The sequence below is a fragment of the Phyllobates terribilis genome, unplaced genomic scaffold (genome assembly GCF_046119375.1).
Source record: "Phyllobates terribilis strain yellow unplaced genomic scaffold, ASM4611937v1 Scaffold_9__5_contigs__length_417890890, whole genome shotgun sequence".
NCBI classification, from domain to species: domain Eukaryota; kingdom Metazoa; phylum Chordata; class Amphibia; order Anura; family Dendrobatidae; genus Phyllobates; species Phyllobates terribilis.
This window is the reverse complement of record NW_027362769.1, coordinates 69,642,416-69,665,631: the sequence shown is the minus strand read 5'-3', so window position 1 is coordinate 69,665,631 and position 23,216 is coordinate 69,642,416. Positions and strand designations below refer to the sequence as shown.

The 23,216-nt window shown below is 45.4% G+C and overlaps 1 protein-coding gene across 11 annotated transcripts in view; it reads right to left on the bottom strand.

Annotated features, from left to right (window-relative positions):
* The window catches only part of MAP2 (microtubule associated protein 2), a 304,763-nt gene that overhangs the window by 236,089 nt on the left and 45,458 nt on the right, over positions 1-23,216 (bottom strand). For all 11 annotated transcript variants that reach the window (XM_073646562.1, XM_073646567.1, XM_073646566.1 and 8 more), the window contains exon 2: positions 19,559-19,601. The gene's annotated coding sequence lies outside the window, so the exon portion shown is untranslated. The remainder of the gene's footprint in view (positions 1-19,558; positions 19,602-23,216) is intronic.

The window sequence follows — 23,216 nt, the reverse complement described above, 5'->3', positions numbered from 1 at the left end:
ACGGTGGTTGACCCGGCCGGCTAGGCCGCATTGTAGCACACTGAGCTTCCCACTGCAACTTATGCTTCATGTCCATGTGCCGGTTCATGCATGAAGTACTCAAACTATGTATTTTTTGGCCTCTACTTAGCTTTTGCTGACAAATGTTACAGATAACACGAGTTGGGTCATCTTTATCGATCTGAAAAAATGCCCAGGCTATGCAAGGCTTAGCACCCATGCGACCTGAAGAGCCACCACGACTTGTGGTGAGAGGCAGAGTTGTGTTTGAGGATGCAGTTGTTGACGTGCTTCCAGTACTACGTCTCTGTCCAGGAAGGCGCAACCTGACCTCGTCGTCACTAGCATCTTCCTCCACCTCCTCTGCTGACCTCATCTCTTGGCTGACTGTGGGTTGACAGTAAGTGGGATCTCCAACCTCATCATCATCACCCTGTGCGTTATCACACCCGTCGTCCTCAGAGCCAACCTGTTCCTGCCCTGACAAAAAACTAAAGTTGTCGCTCCAATCAGGTATTTGAGTCTCATCATCGTCTTCCTCATTGTCTCCACCAACAGGAGTTACAGTTTGGGAATGAGGGTCTACATTATGGTCAGAACCTTCTGCGTCTGGTCCTGGATCCGACTCATAAAGATTCTGGGCATCAGTGCAGATCATTTCCTCGTCTGGATTCACAGAAGCGCTGGAGTCGACCTCTGATTCCCAGGCTATAGTATGAGTAAACAGCTCTGCAGACTCAACCATCTGTTCTACCTCATACTCAGACGGGCAGCTGGAGATTTGGGAGCTGTGAGGAAGCAAGTGCGATTGGGGTGACACCTTTGAGGACTGGAGTATTTGTGATGTTGAAGTTGATGTGGAGGAGAGCCCACTTAAAGGAGCACTTGATATCCGTTGAAGCACCTGCTGTTTTTGTGCCTCATCTGGAATTTGTAGCGATTGGCGTGGCCATAAGAAAGGGATCTTATCACATTGTCCGCTAAAAGAAGTAGATATTTTAGTTTGGCTGGAAGATGGTCTTTCTTCTGCAGATGTTACTGTTGCTTTAACACCTACCCCACGGACACAACCTTTTTTCCCCTTCCCAACACGCCTATTCCCCTTTCCACCAGCAGCAGGCCTTTTTCCACTCATTTTGGTGGTTAACTAATTCACAACTCTGGAGTTGTTTGCACAAAAAAACAATGGATGGGAACCGAGCAGAGCTGAGTGGCCAAACTGTGGTATTAGGCCAAAACTATTGGCTGAGTTAGATGGAGAAAAAAATTATATTCGATTTGCAACCTGATGGAGGTCAGTATAGATGGACTAATAGAACAAGTCCCACACACAGCTAGAAGCCCAAATATTTTTTCAGAGGTAGATGCAGAAAAAAAATATATTCAGTTTGCAACCTGATGGAGGTCAGTATAGATGGACTAATAGAGAAAGTCCCACACACTGCTAGAAGGCCAAATATTTTTTCAGAGCTAGATGCAGACAAAAAATTATTTTGAATTTGCAACCTGATGGAGGTCAGTATAGGTGGACTAATAGAACAAGTCCCACACACTGCTAGAAGGCCAAATATTTTTTCAGAGCTAGATGCAGAAAAAAATTATATTCAGTTTGCAACCTGATGGAGGTCAGTATAGATGGACTAATAGAACAAGTCCCACACACAGCTAGAAGCCCAAATATTTTTTCAGAGGTAGATGCAGAAAAAAATTATATTCAGTTTGCAACCTGATGGAGGTCTGTATAGATGGATTAATAGAACAAGTCCCACACACAGCTAGAAGCCCAATATTTTTTCAGAGGTAGATTCAGAAAAAAAATTATTTTTAATTTGCAACCTGATGAAGGTCAGTATAGATGGACTAATAGAGAAAGTCCCACACACTGCTAGAAGGCCAAATATTTTTTCAGAGCTAGATGCAGAAAAATTTTTTATTCAGTTTGCAACCTGATGGAGGTCAGTATAGATGGACTAATAGAACAAGTCCCACACACAGCTAGAAGCCCAAATATTTTTTCAGAGGTAGATGCAGATAAAAATTATTTTTAATTTGCAACCTGATGGAGGTCAGTATAGATGGACTAATAGAGAAAGTCCCACACACTGCTAGAAGGCCAAATATTTTTTCAGAGCTAGATGCAGATAAAAATTATTTTTAATTTGCAACCTGATGGAGGTCAGTATAGATGGACTAATAGAGAAAGTCCCACACACTGCTAGAAGGCCAAATATTTTTTCAGAGCTAGATGCAGATAAAAATTATTTTTAATTTGCAACCTGATGGAGGTCAGTATAGATGGACTAATAGAGAACGTCCCACACACTGCTAGAAGGCCAAATATTTTTTCAGAGCTAGATGCAGAAAAAAAATTATATTCAGTTTGCAACCTGATGGAGGTCAGTATAGATGGACTAATAGAACAAGTCCCACACACAGCTAGAAGGCCAAATATTTTTTCAGAGGTAGATGCAGATAAAAATTATTTTTAATTTGCAACCTGATGGAGGTCAGTATAGATGGACTAATAGAGAAAGTCCCACACACTGCTAGAAGGCCAAATATTTTTTCAGAGCTAGATGCAGATAAAAATTATTTTTAATTTGCAACCTGATGGAGGTCAGTATAGATGGACTAATAGAGAAAGTCCCACACACTACTAGAAGGCCAAATATTTTTTCAGAGCTAGATGCAGAAAAAAATTATATTCAGTTTGCAACCTGATGGAGGTCAGTATAGATGGACTAATAGAACAAGTCCCACACACAGCTAGAAGCCCAAATATTTTTTCAGAGGTAGATGCAGATAAAAATTATTTTTAATTTGCAACCTGATGGAGGTCAGTATAGATGGACTAATAGAGAAAGTCCCACACACTGCTAGAAGGCCAACTATTTTTTCAGAGCTAGATGCAGAAAAAAATTATATTCAGTTTGCAACCTGATGGAGGTCTGTATAGATGGATTAATAGAACAAGTCCCACACACAGCTAGAAGCCCAATATTTTTTCAGAGGTAGATGCAGAAAAAAAATATATTCAGTTTGCAACCTGATGGAGGTCAGTATGGATGGACTAATAGAGAAAGTCCCACACACTGCTAGAAGGCCAAATATTTTTTCAGAGCTAGATGCAGAAAAAAATTATATTCAGTTTGCAACCTGATGGAGGTCAGTATAGATGGACTAATAGAACAAGTCCCACACACAGCTAGAAGCCCAAATATTTTTTCAGAGGTAGATGCAGATAAAAATTATTTTTAATTTGCAACCTGATGGAGGTCAGTATAGATGGACTAATAGAGAAAGTCCCACACACTGCTAGAAGGCCAAATATTTTTTCAGATCTAGATGCAGATAAAAATTATTTTTAATTTGCAACCTGATGGAGGTCAGTATAGATGGACTAATAGAGAAAGTCCCACACACTGCTAGAAGGCCAAATATTTTTTCAGAGCTAGATGCAGAAAAAAATTATATTCAGTTTGCAACCTGATGGAGGTCAGTATAGATGGACTAATAGAACAAGTCCCACACACTGCTAGAAGCCCAAATATTTTTTCAGAGCTAGATGCAGAAAAAAATTATATTCAATTTGCAACCTGATGGAGGTCAGTATAGATGGACTAATAGAATGATGCTATGCCCAAAAGATTTTACTTCACTAGGTGCAGTAAAAAAATTGGTATTCTATACACAGGTGGTATATCTTGCAACACGGATAGGCTACTCCACTGACTAACACACTCTGCAATAGGCCAAAAAGGATTAGCTTTGCTAGATTCAGCCAAATGCTGTGAAAAAAACTTGCACAGCACTGGCACAGACCTGCCTGGCAAAAACTGATAGGAACTGATGTAACCTAGTCCTGAAAAGGACTGCAATTACAATTAGTCTTTACTCCCACAATCTATCTATTTAAGAGCACAGACCTGCCTGATAAAAGTCGTAGGAAATGCTGTAACCTAGTCCTTAAAAGGACTGCAATCACAACTATTCCCTACTCCCAAGCTATCTGTAGATTTGTGCGAAAATTGGCTTGAAATTAACAAGGTATAGCGCACACAGCAACAGCGGTGCCGTCTAACACGCAGCTGCAGCAGTGAGAAAATGGTGGCGACGGGGAAAATGGCTTGGTCTTATAGGGCAAGGACATGTGACATACACTGCCAATGACACATGCCCTTGCTTGTGTGAAAATCAGCAGTTCGCTCCGTGTGTGCGCTGCTGATAGGCTGACAGACTGCACCTCCCCACTGCAAATGCGGGAAAGAGAAAAAAAAATGGAGATCTTCATTATTCCTGCAGAGATCCATCCCCTGCCCCTCCCCCCACCCCGCTGTACACTCAAACTGCGTATTAACATTAATTTTCATCATTACTGAGAAAAAATCCAGTTATGATTTTGGTGCACGAACAGTTATCGAACATAACCTCGAACAGCCGAATTTTTCTCAAATCGTTCGTGTTCGCCGAACGGCTCGAACACCGCCCAAAACAGCTCGAATTTGAGATTGGCGAACAGTTCGAGTAGAACAACGCTCATCTCTAGTTTTCATCACACTGCACTTGTTCTGCTCTGAAAACTATCAAAGGGCAGCAATACAGAAAACAGATTTTTCTGATTCATGGCCATTGTGAAACATGCATTTATGTTCTGCATGCATAAGCGGATTATAATGAGGGCAATCCGGGCTACCGCTCGGGGCCCCTAGCCTGCAGGGGGCCCGCGGCTCCGGGCGGGGTGTCTAATGCCGGATTGCCCTCATTATATGTGCGGACCGCCGCGGCACATACCGGTAGCAGTGGCGGGATGGGGGGCCCCGGCCCGCTCCCCCAGCAGCGGCCGCCACTACTTCTTCATCGGCCGGGCCAGCACTGCAGCAGTTAACTTCCCTGTGCTGGCCCGGCCGCGTCACTGCTAGGAGACACAGCCTTGTGCGTGGCCGTGTCTCCTAGCTGTGACGTCACGCAGTGCGCGCCCGGCCTGCAGTGCTTCACCGGAGAAGTCAGAGCAGGCAGGAGGAATGGAGCTGGGGGATGGTGAGTCTGTGTGTGTGTGTGTATGTATGTATGTGTGTGTAGGCAGATATCATTGTGTGATGTCTGTTTATATGTATTTTTGTGTTTCAAATGTGTTTATGCGTGTATGTATATGTCTGTATATGTTTGTGTGTGTGCGTGACTGCATGCGTGACTGCGTGCGGCCTCCTGCTGAGTATAGTTGGCGCCGTGCAGCCTCCTGCTGTCTCTGGGGGTGGGCGCCGTGCGGCCTCCCACTATGTATAGATGGTGCCGTGCGGCCCCCCGCTGTGTATAGATGGCGCCGTGCGGCCCCCCGCTGTGTATAGATGGTGCCGTGCGGCCCCCCGCTGTGTATAGATGGTGCCGTGCGCTGTGTATAGATGGTGCCGTGCGGCCCCCCGCTGTGTATAGATGGCGCCGTGCGCCCCCCCGCTGTGTATAGATGGCGCCGTGCGGCCCCCTGCTGTGTATAGATGGCGCCGTGCGGCCCCCTGCTGTGTATAGATGGCGCCGTGCGGCCCCCTGCTGTGTATAGATGGCGTCGTGCGGCCCCCTGCTGTGTATAGATGGCGCCGTGTGGACCCCTGCTGTGTATAGATGGCGCCGTGTGGCCCCCTGCTGTGTATAGATGGCGCCGTGCGCCCCCCTGCTGTGTATAGATGGCGCCGTGCGGCCCCCTGCTGTGTATAGATGGCGCCGTGTGGCCACCTGCTGTGTATAGATGGCTATGTGCGGCCTCCTGCTGAGTATAGATGGCGCCGTGTGGCCTCCTGCTGTCTCTGGGGGGGCGCCGTGCAGCCTCCCGCTGTGTATAGATGGCGCCGTGCGGCCTCCTGCTGTGTATAGATGGCTACGTGCGGCCTCCTGATGTGTATAGATGGCGCCGTGCGGCCTCCTGCTGTCTCTGGGGGAGGCGCCGTGAGGCCTCCCGCTGTGTATAGATGGCGCCATGCGGCCTCCCGCTTTGTATAGATGGCTACGTGCGGCCTCCCGCTGTGTATAGATGGCACCGTGCAACCTCCCGCTGTGTATAGATGGCTACGTGTGCTCAATATTGAGTCATACAATTAATTTAAGGCTATGTGCCCACGATACAGAAATGTTCCGGATTTTTTTTTGACCGTTTCTGCATCTCCCTGGCAGAAAAAACGCATGCGGATTTTACATGCGGATTGTACATGCGGATTTTACATGCGGATTGTACATGCGGATTGTACATGCGTTTTCCTACCAGGGACATGCGGATGTGAAGCGTTCTTCACATGCATTTCTGCATGCGGGTTGTCAAGCGCTTTCCAAGCGATTAGCATCACTTGGAAAGTGCTTGACAACTTGGTCACTCTATATAAATCCATGCAAACAGCATGGATTTATATAGTGTGACCGTAAAAGAATGGTAAAAAATAAAAAATATATACTTACCTTCTGATGGCCTGCCGACGTCAGCGGTCACGTGACCTGTCACATGACTAAATGACGTCACGGCAGGTCCTTTTCAGACCATCGCGAGCTGCCGGCAAGCCAGGACGCATCGGATAAAGACACCGGGGGCCATCAGAAGGTAAGTATAATATTTATTTTTTAGTTTAATCTTTTTTTACAGGTTCTATGGTACCCGGGTCCGGAGGAGAGTCCCCTGTCCTCCACACCCGGGTACCATCCGCACATTGAAACGCATGGATCTACAGATGCAGGGATGCGGATTCCATGCGTTCTAATGCAAGTCAATGGCGGAGAAAACGCCGCGCTTCCGCAAAATAATTGGTAATGCTGCGGATTTTTCGCCAATGATAATCCGCAGCGGAAATTTCCGCAGCATGTGCACAGCACATGCGGATTATCATTGGGGAACATGGCAGGCCTTCTACCAAGCGTTTTTTAAGCGTTTCTGCAGCGGAATTGCCACTGCGGAAATGCTTAAAAAACGCATAGTGGGCACACAGCCTAAAAAAAAATATTATAATTAATATTGTGCCAAATTAATTTCACGTGAACTATCACATGATCTATCACAGGGGATCATGTGACATGTCACATGATAAATCAGGTGTGTGTGTGTGTGGGGGGGGGGGCCGCGGCTTCTAAACTGCCCGGGGCCCTTGCTACTCTTAATCCACCCCTGGCTGCATGTATACCATCTTCAACCAAGCTCAAATTGTGTTTTTTTTTCTTTGTATTTTTTTGCATTCTGTGCAAACCTGGGTATGGCATTCCGCTGCAGAAACGCTTAAAAAACGCTTGGTAGAAGGTCTGCCATGTTCCCCAATGATAATCCGCTGCGGATTATCATTGCGGAAAAATACGCAGCACTACCAATTATTTTGCGGAAGTGCTGCGTTTTCGCCGCCATTGACTTGCATTGGAATGCATGGATTATGCATCACTGCATCTGTACATGCGGATTCCATGTGCGGATGGTACCCGGGTGTGGAGGATAGGAGACTCTCCTCCGGACCCGGGTACCATAGTACCTGTAAAAAAAAAAATAAAATAAATATTATACTTACCTTCTGATGGCCCCCGGTGTCCTCGTCTTGGCTTGCTGGCAGATCGCGGTGGACTAAAGGACCTGCCATGACGTCATTTAGTCATGTGACAGGTCATGTGACAGGTCACGTGACCGCTGATGTCGGCAGGTCCTTTAGTCTACCGCGAGCTGCCGGCAAGCCAAGACGAATCAGATAAAGACACCGGGGGCCATCAGAAGGTAGGTATGATATTTATTTTTTTATTTTTTACCATTCTTTTACAGTCACACTATATAAATCCATGCTGTTTGCATGGATTTATATAGTGTGACCAAGTTGTCAAGCACTTTCCAAGTGATGCTAAAATCGCTTTGAAAGCGCTTGTCAACCCGCATGCGGAAATGCATGTGAAGAACACTTCACTGCTGCATTTCCCTGGCAAGAAAACGCATGTACAATCCGCATGTACAATCCGCATGTACAATCTGCATGTACAATCTGCATGTGTTTTTTTCTGCCAGGAAGATGCAGAAACGCTCAGGAAAAATCCGGAGCATTTCCGAATCGTGGGCACATAGCCTTAAAAAGCTTCCCTTGGCTGGTGTTCACAGTTTGAGGCCTTGGACTTTGTTTGCCCTTATTCACACTGAGGTCAACTTTGACACATGGTAAGGTTTTTAATATTAGACAGAGTAGGTTCTATCCCAAATGGGTTCACCTTGTCGTTGGTGGGATAGCTTTTGATCAAAGACAGTATTACTAAGAAGTGAACCCTATTTTATTTAAATGCACTTGTTTTTTATTTAATTACAGCAGGGTTTTTTGTTCATTTTGCTTCCTGTAGGTTTTTCTGATTCATGGCCATTGTGAAACATGCAGTTATGTGCTGCATGTATACCATCTTCAACCAAGCTCAAATAGCTTTTTTTCTTTATATTTTACCTCTGCAGCTAATCATCGTATAGACTGATGTACTATATCACCTCTCTGTCATAGACGGCAGAAATTATATCTTCAGCTGCAAGGCAAACATAATATAGAAGGATCACGGAGGGTGGAACTGGGTGTATGAGTGCTCCCACAAAGGATTTAATAGGTGATGATGTCATCCTCTACTTCACAGGAAGTCAGAAACTAACATCCTCTCTCAACAGGAGAGCATGTACTGGGCGGGTGGTCAGACTGAAAATCACATTACACAGCTGCTCATGATGTGATGGGTGTAAAATGTATGAATGCAAGTGAGCTGGAATGAAACTTACACAGCTAGACTATTGCTGGGGGATAAGCATTATGGTTGTAAAAATATGATGGCGTGACACACTAACAAAATGTATTTGCATGAGTAGACTGACTTGTTAATTCTATACATTTTGACTTCTTAAGGCTCCACTCCAGCAGTTTTTGTATTTCAGCGTTGGAATGGTATCACTAATTTAAGTTCCTTGCCCCTAGTGTCATACTTATAAGCCGCCATCTTCATCTGTTCTCTGCGCCACTCCGGTCACCTTTTGCAGGTGGTGACCGGCCGGATCGCTCCAGTGTTTGCTGGACGAGCCAGAGGTCACTATTCAATGTAAGTCTATGAGAGCCAGTATGAGGTCAGAAGGAGGTTCTCGTAGACTTACACTGAGGGTTTGTGACCATTACCTCTGACTTACGGTCAGTCAGAAGTTGCAGTACAAAGTAGCAGAGTGGGAAGAGAGCGGCTCTGGGGAGAGCTGAAGACGGCGCCTGGTACGTATAATACTAGGGTCAGGAACTTACATTAATGACACCACTCCAGTACCAATTTCACATAAAATAAAAAGCTGGAGTGGTGCTTTAGAATGACAACTGCTTTTTATATAGATCTGGCACAGTAATTAGTTATTTGTTGCAGGTCTGGTTTTCTAACTCCCAGTGGTCAGCAGTTATGCACAGAAAAGCCATTAGTGATACAATGAATTTATGACCATTTATTACATTAAAGGGCTCAGTCTACCAGTGCCATTTCTGGCTCATAGTGGGGAGTCCTGGGCAGGAGAACCCCCCCCCCTATGTCTTTATGAGAGAACAGCCTAAATTAAGCATTGATCATTAACATAATGCTATTTGGAAGATAGAATTAACTTGAATTCTCAACTTAAAGTCACGACTTTTTTTAAACAAAATGATGAAATATTTTAATTAAATGACAGCAAATACTGGAGTAACATTAACCATAGCTGTCATATTCAGATATTATTACAAGTCTGTGTTGCATTTCGGCAACACAATGCTATTTAAATTGCTGGATTTTTTAAAGTGGACACGACATAGCGCCAGGCCTGCTAATCAGAAGAGGCTCTGGCGATGCTGGCAGGTATAACTATTGCTATGATAGTGTTATACATTTCAGGGTCAGCAACCAGCAGCACTCGTCTATGTATAGTGCTGCAGGTTGCCGGTTCTGCAATATGGTGTTTTTCAATATCACTGATTGTTAGTAAAATATAACACATATGTAGCACCCTGAGGATTCGGCTGCTACAGGGGTATTGCACCTCAATCCAGAGGTGTGATATTCCACTCCCGGGTAAGGATGGAGTGTGGAACTGAGCTCGGTAGGCTGCATGCACTACACACATCCCATTTCCGAGGAGCAGACCGACGGTACTCCCACTTAGAAATGTGCAGGTACGACCGAGTCTGTTCCTGGCTGGAGTGGGAGGGGGGTGGTACATCCCAAGTAGTGTAGGGGCAGATAGGGGGAGCAGCCTGGGTAAAGTTAGGAGCTCATTGGGTGCTGGTCACCTGAGCTCACACATAGAGGGTGTATATAAGGTGGGCACCAACTAAGAACAGGGTCAGATGCAGAGAACAAGTCAGGAGCAGAGGAGAAGGAAAGACCCAGAGTGAGAGAGGAGAGAGAGAGACCCAGAGGCACAGAAGAACAGGACTCTAAGATCCCAAATTAAAACCCCGGGTGAAGAGTCGGCATCAGGGTACCGGAACCCAAGCTGGTGGGGGTAAAAACATTCCCCAGCCAGAGACCGGAGACCGTGGGCAGCGTTTGCCACGGTCACCCACTACATCCACCCCGAAGGCACACCACATGAAGGGTCAGGGAACCCAAGGCCAAGGGTGTCCCAACAGAAGGCCCGAGGGAGCTGGACCTAGGTGGATCACTGGTGGGGACGGCCAGAGAACGGGACAGAAGGAGAGCTCAGGGCCACGCTCCGGACTTGTTTGGGGGTTGGCTGGATCCAGGACCTGGTGGACGCAGCACGGCTCGGGTGGTCACTCGGAGCTGGAGTGACCAGTACAACATCTGCAGTAAGTAAACACCCTTAACTGCATAACCCGACTCTGTCTTCACTGCCGTCTGCACTGCACCACCACAACCCCCATCCTCTGCACCTGTTCCCCCTGAGGCTATACCCCTCCCGTTGGGGGTTATCATCACAAGCTGCACCTGCACCATCAGCCTCAGCGGACCCTGCTGCAGCGGCGGCCACAGTGACCGCATCACAACGGGTGGCGTAGTCGACACAAAAGAACTCTTAATAACATCTGTAGGACTGCCACATAACACTGAGCTTGACGCCCTGGGCACGGGGCCGGGTCACAGCCGCTCGGAGACTACAACCCCCCATCTGATCCGGTGCCGGGTATTCCCCTCAAAAAGGAATATGTCCCAGGGGGCGCGTCAACTTTGGCGTAGTCGGCAGGATTACGTGCCCGCAACACCCGGGTACTGCGTGCCTGAAGAAAAGTGCAAGTTTACCTTAGAAAGAAGTCTCCCGCCGGTTCCGGAGGGTCCACACCATCGGACCCCATCACAGGTCGTGTCCCGCCGATTGTCCGCCATTTCCAGCTTGTTCCCGCCATCTGCAGAGTTTCCCGCCACTGGGCGACGCTTCCCGCCAAATCCGAAGATTTCCCGCCTTGGAAGAGCAGCGGACGCCATTATGGGCGTGCCAAAGGAGGGCAAGAGGCTGCCTCCCATCGTGGGCCGGGACAGAAAATGGCGCCAAAAGTGGAAACCGCCCCCACCAACAGAGACTGTGATGCTGGAGGTGTCTGTCAGCGTGAAAGAACTACCCCTGGAGCTGACAGTCACCGAGTTGCCCCGGGACCGCCCTCGAAGTGGGAGGAGACGAAAGGAGAGAACAAAGATGGGTGCCGCCTGGAGCAGTCTAGAGCGAGCGCACCCGGAGGCAAGAAGCCTGGAGAGGAGCAGCAAAGAAGCTCACCCGGAGATGTCCAGAGAGCAGAGCAGCACCGGCCCGCTGGCCAGGAGCCTGCTGGAAGAAGAGCAGAGCAGCACCGACCCGTTGGTCAGGAGCCTGCTAGACACCACGACCCCGCTAGGCCTAGTGGAGGTCCTTGCACAGCTCCCCCGAGACCGGGAGTGTGCACAAACTGCCCTGGAGGGCCTCGCACGGAGGATGGCCCGGGTACAGCGAGAGATATTGGCGGAATGGAGCCGGGAGATGGCCCAGCAAGCTGAAACCAAGACCCGGAGCACGCCAGCCAAGATGAGGAAACAGACTGCCTCTGAGGATGGCGCGGGAGGACCAAAGGCCGGAGACGGCGCCGAGAAGGGAGCCGAACGCATGGAGGCAGGTAAAGGGGACGTCTACACCCCAAGCCGGGACACCGCTTACCTGCCCCAGCTCCCCGTCGCAGAGCCCGAAAGTCCCCCTGCTGTGCCCGAAAACGCCATGTCACCGACGCAGACTAGGCCCCAACCGGAAGCCGCCGCCGCGACCCCTGTGACGTCACACGCCTCGACCCCGAGCGTGACCAAGCAGGAAGTACCACCAGCCTGGTCGCAAGGCCTAGTACCCCCGGGCGCCGCAATACCAACAGCGCCCCCTACCTCCGCGGAGCCCCCGGCCTGGTCGCAGGGCCAAGTAGCCCAGGGCGCCGCTGTCCTTACGGTGCCCTTCACCTTCCAGATACCCCAGGCCTGGCCGCAAGGCCCGGGCAACCCGGGCGCTAACACCACCGCGCCCATAAAACCTAAAGTGCCGCATCTGGGAGAAGATCTGTTTGCCCAGCATACGTACCCGGACGGGTCTGAAGTTACCACCAGCTATAAGCAAAGAGCAGGAGGAAGACGCCGTTGAGTGCGGCAGAGCAGGTGCTGTAAATAAGTTACCCAATCGGGGTATAAAGAAACTGAAACTGTTGCTACATATATATAGTCCCCGTTGGGACCAGCTGAGTGAACTGTTTACCCGTTTACCCCTTAATCCCACAGGCTGAGGACTGTGAGCAGCCATTCCCTTTCCCTCCTTACCTGGCCGAGGACTGAGAGCGGCCAACTTCCGCTGTATATAGTTGCGCGTCCTAAAGCGCCCCTACCGGTTTTATAGAAAACCTGTTTTTCTAAGAGACTGTCGCACTTTTCCCGGACACACGTTGCACAGTGTCCGGAGGAGGAACCAGAAACAAGAGACGACGAGAATGTTATATGAAAAGTTTTATATATATATAATGTTTTATATGTTTTATATGTTTATAAAAATTTGTATGTTTTGGTGTTGTTTTTGTCTTACAGCCCGAGGACGTGCTGTGATTTACCAGGGGGGAATGTAGCACCCTGAGGATTCGGCTGCTACAGGGGTATTGCACCTCAATCCAGAGGTGTGATATTCCACTCCCGGGTAAGGATGGAGTGTGGAACTGAGCTCGGTAGGCTGCATGCACTACACACATCCCATTTCCGAGGAGCAGACCGACGGTACTCCCACTTAGAAATGTGCAGGTACGACCGAGTCTGTTCCTGGCTGGAGTGGGAGGGGGGTGGTACATCCTAAGTAGTGTAGGGGCAGATAGGGGGAGCAGCCTGGGTAAAGTTAGGAGCTCATTGGGTGCTGGTCACCTGAGCTCACACATAGAGGGTGTATATAAGGTGGGCACCAACTAAGAACAGGGTCAGATGCAGAGAACAAGTCAGGAGCAGAGGAGAAGGAAAGACCCAGAGTGAGAGAGGAGAGAGAGAGACCCAGAGGCACAGAAGAACAGGACTCTAAGATCCCAAATTAAAACCCCGGGTGAAGAGTCGGCATCAGGGTACCGGAACCCAAGCTGGTGGGGGTAAAAACATTCCCCAGCCAGAGACCGGAGACCGTGGGCAGCGTTTGCCACGGTCACCCACTACATCCACCCCGAAGGCACACCACATGAAGGGTCAGGGAACCCAAGGCCAAGGGTGTCCCAACAGAAGGCCCGAGGGAGCTGGACCTAGGTGGATCACTGGTGGGGACGGCCAGAGAACGGGACAGAAGGAGAGCTCAGGGCCACGCTCCGGACTTGTTTGGGGGTTGGCTGGATCCAGGACCTGGTGGACGCAGCACGGCTCGGGTGGTCACTCGGAGCTGGAGTGACCAGTACAACATCTGCAGTAAGTAAACACCCTTAACTGCATAACCCGACTCTGTCTTCACTGCCGTCTGCACTGCACCACCACAACCCCCATCCTCTGCACCTGTTCCCCCTGAGGCTATACCCCTCCCGTTGGGGGTTATCATCACAAGCTGCACCTGCACCATCAGCCTCAGCGGACCCTGCTGCAGCGGCGGCCACAGTGACCGCATCACAACGGGTGGCGTAGTCGACACAAAAGAACTCTTAATAACATCTGTAGGACTGCCACATAACACTGAGCTTGACGCCCTGGGCACGGGGCCGGGTCACAGCCGCTCGGAGACTACAACCCCCCATCTGATCCGGTGCCGGGTATTCCCCTCAAAAAGGAATATGTCCCAGGGGGCGCGTCACATATAATCCAGAAGAAACAAACAGGTGACATGCAGCCATGCATTTTGGCAGGTATTATTAAGTGTGAATAACCCTGAGGCGTGTCTGCCAAAAAATATTTACAGAATGAAGAAGGAGTGGGTTTTACTAGGTGTATACAATCTCTGCACACAATACAAAAGCTAAGGTGACATGTATGTCTGCAATGCTTCATTAAAGAGAGCCTCGCCCCATTTCTTGGCTTTCACAAAAAAAACAGCTCCACCCTTTGGCTGGTGACATCACCGAGCTTTATGACAGATGGGATGTTTTTTGTTTTTGTTGCAGAAACAATTAACCCTGTTGCCTAAACACTTTAAACAATACAAGTTTTGACTTTAAATCTTTATCTGCCGCTTTGCATTTCTTGGCTACAATGTCATAACATCACTTCACAAAATAATCTTTCAAAGTTTGGAAAAGAAGTAATGAGCACAAATGGATGATCTCCCTACAAGACTAATGATTTGCCGCCTTTACCTTTCTTCTTCTAATAAATACCTTTCCATCCTCATTAATTGCAACCCAGCGAGCCCCACGGCACCTGCATTTTCAGCACAGCTTGGGAGATATTTATGTGAGCACAGTAGGAAAACCAACTCAGCAAGATTCACAACATCTTTCAAGTAACGTATACTGTCTCAGGTAAAAGCGGAAACATGGGCAAAGAAGCTCAATGAGAGTGCCAATGTGCCACCAACAAGATGCCGCCTTCTGCTTATTAATTCCTCCTTTCAGGGGGGCAGATTTATAGCGCTAATGTGTGCATCTGGTTCACAGAACATTACAGAAGAGGTTTTTATCCAGGACATGGAAGAGTCGTGGACAGATTTCAGAATGCTTAGAAATAAAAAAAAATGTATATCTATTAATCTATCTGCAAGAAATAAACCCTCAAAATAGGAAATAAACGTGTTACCCTTGATAACATAGTTGGAAGCAATAGACAAGCAATATGGTGGCTTTCAAAGTCAGACGGATGCTCTCAAGTGCAACTCTATACTACACAAGGATCTGAGCCATTGATCTTAATAAGATTCAGATCACTGATCCCAATGCCTGAATACCTCTGTTATTCAGATAAACTGCCGTTCGGTCATTGGCTGCTGCACTGAAAGCACATTAAGCTTGTCTTATGTTCTCCTTGAACATCATTTTATCAGTTTGCAGTATATGTGTATATATACAGTTAGGTCCAGAAATATTTGGACAGAGACACAAGTTTTGGCATTTTAGCTGTTTACCAAAACATATTCAATATACATTTATATAATCAATATGGCCTTAAAGTGCAGATTCTCAGCTTTAAATTGAGGGTATTCATGTCCTAATTGGAGTAAGGGTTTAGGTATTACAGGTCTTTAATATGTAGCTGCCTCTTTTTCAAGGGACCAAAAGTAATTGGACAATTATCTAAAAAGCTCTTTAATAGGTTGCATGGGCTATTCCCTAGTTAATCCATCATCAGTTAAGCAGGTAAAAGGTTTGGAGCTAATTCCAGGGGTGGCATTTGCATTTGGCAGCATTTTTTTTTTGCATGGAAAGCACAGATTTTTAGCAGGAATAAAGCTGCGCACATTACATGCATTTTTTATTCTTTTTTATGGGTAAAAAAACAGCAAAAATGATGGAAGAATGGACAAGCTGTGTTTTGAAATACGCTAAAAAATAAACAGAATAAGAAAAATGCACCGTGTTGATGAGATTATAGAAATCTCATTTATTTTTCTGCTACTGTAAAACGTGGCACTAAAATGCAAGGGAAAATCACAGCAAAAATGCAACGTGAGATCATGCGCTAACAGAGGAACAACACAACAGTTACAGTACTTACAAACACAATTCAAATAATAGCCCCATTCCATTACCTACACATTACTTAGTTCTTGAGTGCTTCCAGCTCTATGTCGGAGCCGCTGTCAGACCTTTACTCAATGTACTAATGTACTGCTACTAAAAAGGCCACAGTGCCATCATGGTATGTCATTCTCCATCGCATCATATGACATAGAAATATATTCACGCACAGAGATATAGATCAGTGTGGACAGAGGACTTTATTCCAATGTGTCATTTTAGTATCAGAACAGTGCAAAATGTCAAATCACAGTGACGCTGTAGTCATCAGATTGTTTCCCCAAAGCCAGTAAATGGCCATATAATGTCTCCATAACAAACCAATATAGCCTAGCATTGCACATATTGTGGTCAGTACAGACACAGAATCACACAGCGGCTCAGTCTGTACTCGGAGACATATCATAGGGGTAGAAGGTAGGTGAATAGCATTAATCTCCTCTGGAAATCAGATGACAGAATCAAGTTGCATACACTTCTCACTGCTCCACAGGTACAAGACTGGGATCAAAGTAAATTCAATGTCTAAGACAAGTAATCAATTCTGGCAGCGAGCAGTCACAAAGGCGCTCCACTCTCATCAGGACAAGAGGTGGACAGCGCAGTAATGAGATCATATCTTCAAGTCACAGATACAGATCAGTCCAGAACAGCGTCTTCTACTATTTACTGATGTAACAAATACAGACAGTCGCTGCAATATACGTATTACATAGAATATATAGGGAGGTTAGTGAAAAAAATTCTACTATAAGATTATACATATGTAGTGTCCTAAGCTGCACGTCTAATTGTCTACCTGCCATTATCCAGATCAACCGTGATCTGGGATTTAAAGGAGTTGTCCACTACTCGGACAACTCTTTCTCAATAACTATGTTTACTCCCTGTAAAATAATAACAACTATACACACCTACGGTGCTGTAACTATTCTTGGGATTGCATGACATTATTAAGTCACACAATCCCTGGAACCAATCAACACTGGCTTCACTCTCTCCACCTTAGGACAAAAGAAATCAAACATCCAGAGGAAGTCAGAGCTGCTGCTGTTCTCTCACTTCCTCCAGATGTTAATTACACCCAAAGGAGAGTAAAGTCAGAGCTGATTGGCCGCAGAGATCGTGTGACATAACAGTGTCATGCAATCCCTGGGAGAGCCAGTGCAGATACACCTGGATCAGCATTGCCACAGGAGGTGAGTATAGGTGTTATTATTTTATTGGAGGAAACAGAGATTTAGAAGGAGTTGTCTGAGTAGTGGACAGCCCCTTTAAACATGTGAGATATAGAGGGCTCTTCTACATGTCTAGTTTATTCACCCTCATGGGCTGCCCAATTGCCTGTGGAAATAAATACTCCCTGTTGTGGGTCCTGTAATGTCTGGGAATTCTTTCATACAGATGACATATTATGACATCATGATGGCTTTATGGTATGGAGGAAGTAGGTAGGACATCCGCATCAAAAACCTATTTAATGTTTATGGTTGGAAATGGTGGATGGTAGAGAAGTTGTAAGTTTTGTCACAAAAGAGACACAGGGCACATATAGGGTGTTCTCCTAAAGCTATATTAGGCTATGTTCACATGTAGTCTTTTTGCTGCATCTTTTTACTGCTTTTTTATGCAAATAAGAAGCGGCATTTTTATCTACTGTCAGCAAACGCTATGAATGTCCGAAATCTCATGCACCCGCTTTTTTTTTCCTAACTGAATTTCAGAACTTCAGCGTTTTTTTAAATCTCCAGCACGTCAATTCTTTCAGCGTTTCTGCAGCATTTTTTTACCCATAGAAAACAATACGAAAGTACGAAAGTGCAAAACTGCTGCAAAAACTGTTTTGCTGTGTTTTTGCAGTGCTTTTTTTGCTGCGTTTTTCATTAGCAAAACTAACTTTACTAGACATTTACTGTAGAGAAAAAAAACAAAAGATAAAAAAGCATTGCAAAAATGCAGCAAAACCTGCATTTTGAACACAGCGTTTTTACTGACAAGAGAGGAGGTTTTGGCTGCAGAAAAAAAACACTGCAAAAATGCTGCATGTGCACATAGCCTTAGTGTGGGCAATCAATTAAACAGGCCTCCAACATGTAAAATGGGGGACAAATGAAGCATATTATCACTATTGGTGGTGGATATCTTTCCCTCAATCTACGTGTCACCTTTGACTTTCAGACCAACAGCTTTTCTTTCGGAAGATAAATTGACAACTGTACTTGTGCTTATTAGGCATTCACATTATTTTGTCATGCAAATATCACTCCCAATTTTCAGCAACTAGGGGTCTCCTTTCTGGATAAGTTGGTGAACACTGCCTGTTGTCAAGTGTAATCCGTATCTATCAGCAAAGACTCTGAATCGAATGGGTCTTCGTCTCTTTGCTCCTCTTCTCTCGTGTTTCAAAACTGCATACAAACGTAACAGAAAGCAGGCCTCAAAGGTGTTGTCCCCTTCCAAAAAACATTGTCCCATAGACTTAGCTATCTGTAAATAAAACAAACTGAGCTTTACTCACCCTCCTGGGGTCCAGCACTGTGTCTCCCCTGCTGTCCTGGTGTTGGTTGATTGGATGCAGTGGTGATGTCAAGTTGACATTGCTACAGCCAATTACTGAGCTCAGTGGTTCATGCAGTCTACATCGGAAGAGCCGCTGAACTCGGTGATTATAGCATGCAGTGCTATAAAACCAAACAACAGAGAATGAGGCAGCAGCAGAGACAAATATCTGGACTTGGTGAGGGTGAGTAATGCATAGTTTGTTTTTATACAGGTAGCTGAGCCTATGGGGAAAAAGGTTTTTGAAAGGAGATTACCCGTTTAGATTAAGGACTGGCAACTAGTGAAGAGCGAGCATGCTCGTTACTCGATATTTACGAGCATGCTCTGGTGTTTTCTGAGTATCTTCAGCATGCTCGGGTGTTATGTTTGAGTCACTCCATGCCCATGATTTGCGACTGTTCGACAGCTTTAATACACGTGAGGAAAGCCTGTTTCTTAGGCATTGCTCACAAGTATTAAAGCTGTCAAACAGTCGCAAATCATGAGCACGAAATGACTGAAACATAACGGCCGAGCACACTGAAGATACTCGGTGAGCACCCGAGTGTGGTCGCCGAAAGGGTTAACAGAACATACTCGCTCATCATTACTGGTAACCCATTTTAACAATGGTAGGAGCAATGCAATCCCGGGAAGTGAGGTATATAATATAGTTCTGGCAGAATCAGGGTAGCAGGACTATGCTTTAGTATTTTCCTTATCTGTCACTAATATCACTGTATTAACAGGCTATCCTGTGATCAATTGAGGGAGTCCCTGTTAATTGCTTAATTTTATTAGTTCAAAATGTTTCTTCTGCTTGATTTTCATCTAATGAATACATGAAATTGTCCTAATTTTTGTATGAATTATAACAATAGAAAGCTTCTCGGAGAGCTTACCAGGGTTCAATCAGGCATCCAGCGCTGAGACCAGGAGAGTTATCTGAAACCAGAGAGAAAACAATGCAGTCATTACTCACACATCAGATACACTGCAGAATTTACCCTTTTGTAATTAGGGAAGCGAGTGATACCCCAGGGACAATAAAGGGGACAGAGCTGTAATGATGAGAATGATCAAACACAACGCAGTACTAATCTCTGTAAGCTCCAATTAAAAATGATTAAATGAAAATCCAAAACCACACAGATATGATGTAACCTGAAGAACAACATAGACGTGGTGCATGGTCCTCTCTGTTCTGACACTAAATCGGAAGTTGCAGATGACACCAGGAATCATAGGAAGTTCTAAAAATATGAGGATCCTAGAAGGAACATCATTTGTGGTCCTTCTGAATTAAAGTTTTCACTAGGCCGACTGCATCGATTATGGATCTCCTCATGGCGAATTCAGACATCAGATTTGGGCTTGTACTCCAATCCTGTCATTCTAGAGGTTGGTGTGTTGGGGAATGTGTTTTGCTCACCTACTAGATCCCAAGCTTACTTTTAATCATTTGGGTATTTTGCTTGTCTTTGGTTTCTCTTTGTCTAATGGCCTTGTGTGAACATGCAGTTACATTTTGCATGCACATCAATTTATGTTCCAGTTCACACCTTCAGGTTTTTTCTTTGCAGTTAGTATGCTTGAGTGCATATAAAAGGGTGTGGCCGCCCTTTGTCTGGGCTGGGACGCTGATCCTGCCTCGGTTTTATGCTTGCACTAGGGATCCAGTTTCTCTGTCCTTGTCCATATGTATGTCACTTGACAAATGGTAAGGTTTTTAATATTATAGTTAGGACTGTCCCACAAGGGATGCCGTGACGTGGCGGGACAGCTTTTACATTATTTTGATCAAAATTATGTTAACTAAATACCCTTTATTATTTATTATTATTTTTGCACTGTGCGATTTTTACATTTACTTTTAATCATTTGGGTATTTTTCTTGTCTTTGGTTTCTCTTTGTCTAATGGCCTTGTGTGAACATGCAGTTACATTTTGCATGCACATCAATTTATGTTCCAGTTCACACCTTCAGGTTTTTTAGATCCCAAGCTGTGTCTACTTGGCATTGTTGAGGACATTGATCGGTGGTCACACCACCACTTAATCTTGCTCCGAGAATCTTTATTCATGGCTTTCCACAGGTATTTGTAGAGATGGAAGGCTCCTTCTACACCTCCCTGTTCTCCAGGGATAAAATGAATCAATGGAATGAAAAAGTCATATGTACTAAATGAAATAGTCATAAAAAATGACAAGTTCTGGGCCCCTTAGAATGTCTCGCGAACCACCCTCACTCATGACGACTTGATTGATAACTCACTGTGTGACATCAGGCAAGGAAATGAGACAATGAGCTATCAAGCAAGCTAAAGAGGCTGGTGCTGGAAGGGAACAACCTCAGGAGGCAGCGGTTTGTTAAGTGCTCCGTCATGTCCAGAGCACTTAATGCCTCATTTGCATTTGGATGAAAATGCTAATTTCTCAAAAGCAACAGATAGAAGATATAAAGATGCTGATGGATTTACATTTCAAAGACCTTTGTGCTCATATATGTGGTTTGGGGAGGTTATTCATACTCACAGATTCCCTTTACTTTTATAGGCATATGTTCTATATGAAAAGCTTGGTAATTTACATAAGCACCTTACTATTATGTTTTTTATGTAATTGTTGTTCCTTTTTATTTTTCCTACCCCTCGTCTTACCTGGTACTCCTAAATTATGCTCTATGAAAACAATTGCTGCTACAATCTTTTTCTTTCGCTTGTATTTGATATTTTTTTAAATGAACCTAATATATATACGGTATATATATACAGTACAGACCAAAAGTTTGGTCACACTTTCTCATTTAAAGATTTTTCTGTATTTTCATGACTATGAAAATTGTACATTCACACTGAAGGCATCAAAACTATGAATTAACACATGTGGAATTATATACTTAACAAAAAAGTGTGAAACAACTGAAAATATGTCTTATATTCTAGGTTCTTCAAAATAGCCACCTTTTGCTTTGATGACCTGCTTTGCACACGCTTGGCATTCTCTTGATGAGCTTCAAGAGGTAGTCACCGGAAATGGTTTTCACTTCACAGGTGTGCCCTGTCAGGTTTAATAAGTGGGATTTCTTGCCTTATAAATGGGGTTGGGACCATCAGTTGTGTTGTGCAGAAGTCAGGTGGATACACAGCTGATAGTTCTACTGAATAGACTGTTAGAATTTGTATTATGGCAAGAAAAAAGTAGCTAAGGAAAGAAAAACGAGTGGCCATCATTACTTTAAGAAATGAAGGTCAGTCAGTCCGAAAAATTGGGAAAACTTTGAAAGTGTCCCCAAGTGCAGTGGCAAAAACCATCAAGAGCTACAAAGAAACTGGCTCACATGAGGACCGCCCCAGGAAAGGAAGACCAAGAGTCACCTCTGCTTCTGAGGATAAGTTTATCCGAGTCACCAGCCTCAGAAATCGCAGGTTAATAGCAACTCAGATTAGAGACCAGGTCAATGCCACACAGAGTTCTAGCAGCAGACACTTACAACAACTGTTAAGAGGAGACTTTGTGCAGCAGGCCTTCATGGTAAAATAGCTGCTAGGAAACCACAGCTAAGGACAGGCAACAAGCAGAAGAGACTTGTTTGGGCTAAAGAACACAAGGAAAGGACATTAGACCAGTGGAAATCTGTACTTTGGTCTGATGTGTCCAAATTTGAGATCTTTGGTTCCAACCACCGTGCCTTTGTGTGACACAAAAAAGGTGAACGGATGGACTCTACATGCCTGGTTCCCACCGTGAAGCATGGAGGAGGAGGTGTGATGGTGTGGGGGTGCTTTGGTCGTGACACTGTTGGGGATTTATTCAAAATTGAAGGCATACTGAACCAGCATGGCTACCACAGAATCTTGCAGCGGCATGCTATTCCATCCGGTTTGGGTTTAGTTGGACCATCATTTATTTTTCAACAGGATAATGACCCAAAACACACCCCCAGGCTGTGTAAGGGCTATTTGACCAAGAAGGAGAGTGATGTGGTGCTACACCAGATGACCTGGCCTCCACAGTCACCAGACCTGAACCCAATCGAGATGGTTTGGGGTGAGCTGGACCGCAGAGTAAAGGCAAAAGGTCCAACAAGTGCTAAGCATCTCTGGGAACTCCTTCAAGATTGTTGGAAAACCATTTCCGGTGACTACCTCTTGAAGCTCATCAAGAGAATGCCAAGAGTGTGCAAACAGTCATCAAAGCAAAAGGTGGCTACTTTGAAGAACCTAGAATATGAGACATATTTTCAATTGTTTCACACTTTTTTGTTAAGTATATAATTCCACATGTGTTAATTCATAGTTTTGATGCCTTCAGTGTGAATGTACAATTTTTATAGTCATGAAAATACAGAAAAATCTTTAAATGAGAAGGTGTGTCCAAACTTTTGGTCTGTACTGTAAATATATATAAAAAATAAATCTCAAACAGCTGATGAGGTTGGTGCTTCACAATCGATGTCAGAATGGTTCTATAATTCTTTATGAAAAGTTAACTAAATTTCCTCCCTCCTAGCCTGATCGACATTTCTTCAGTGACTCCCCTGCTGCTGAGATCTCACAC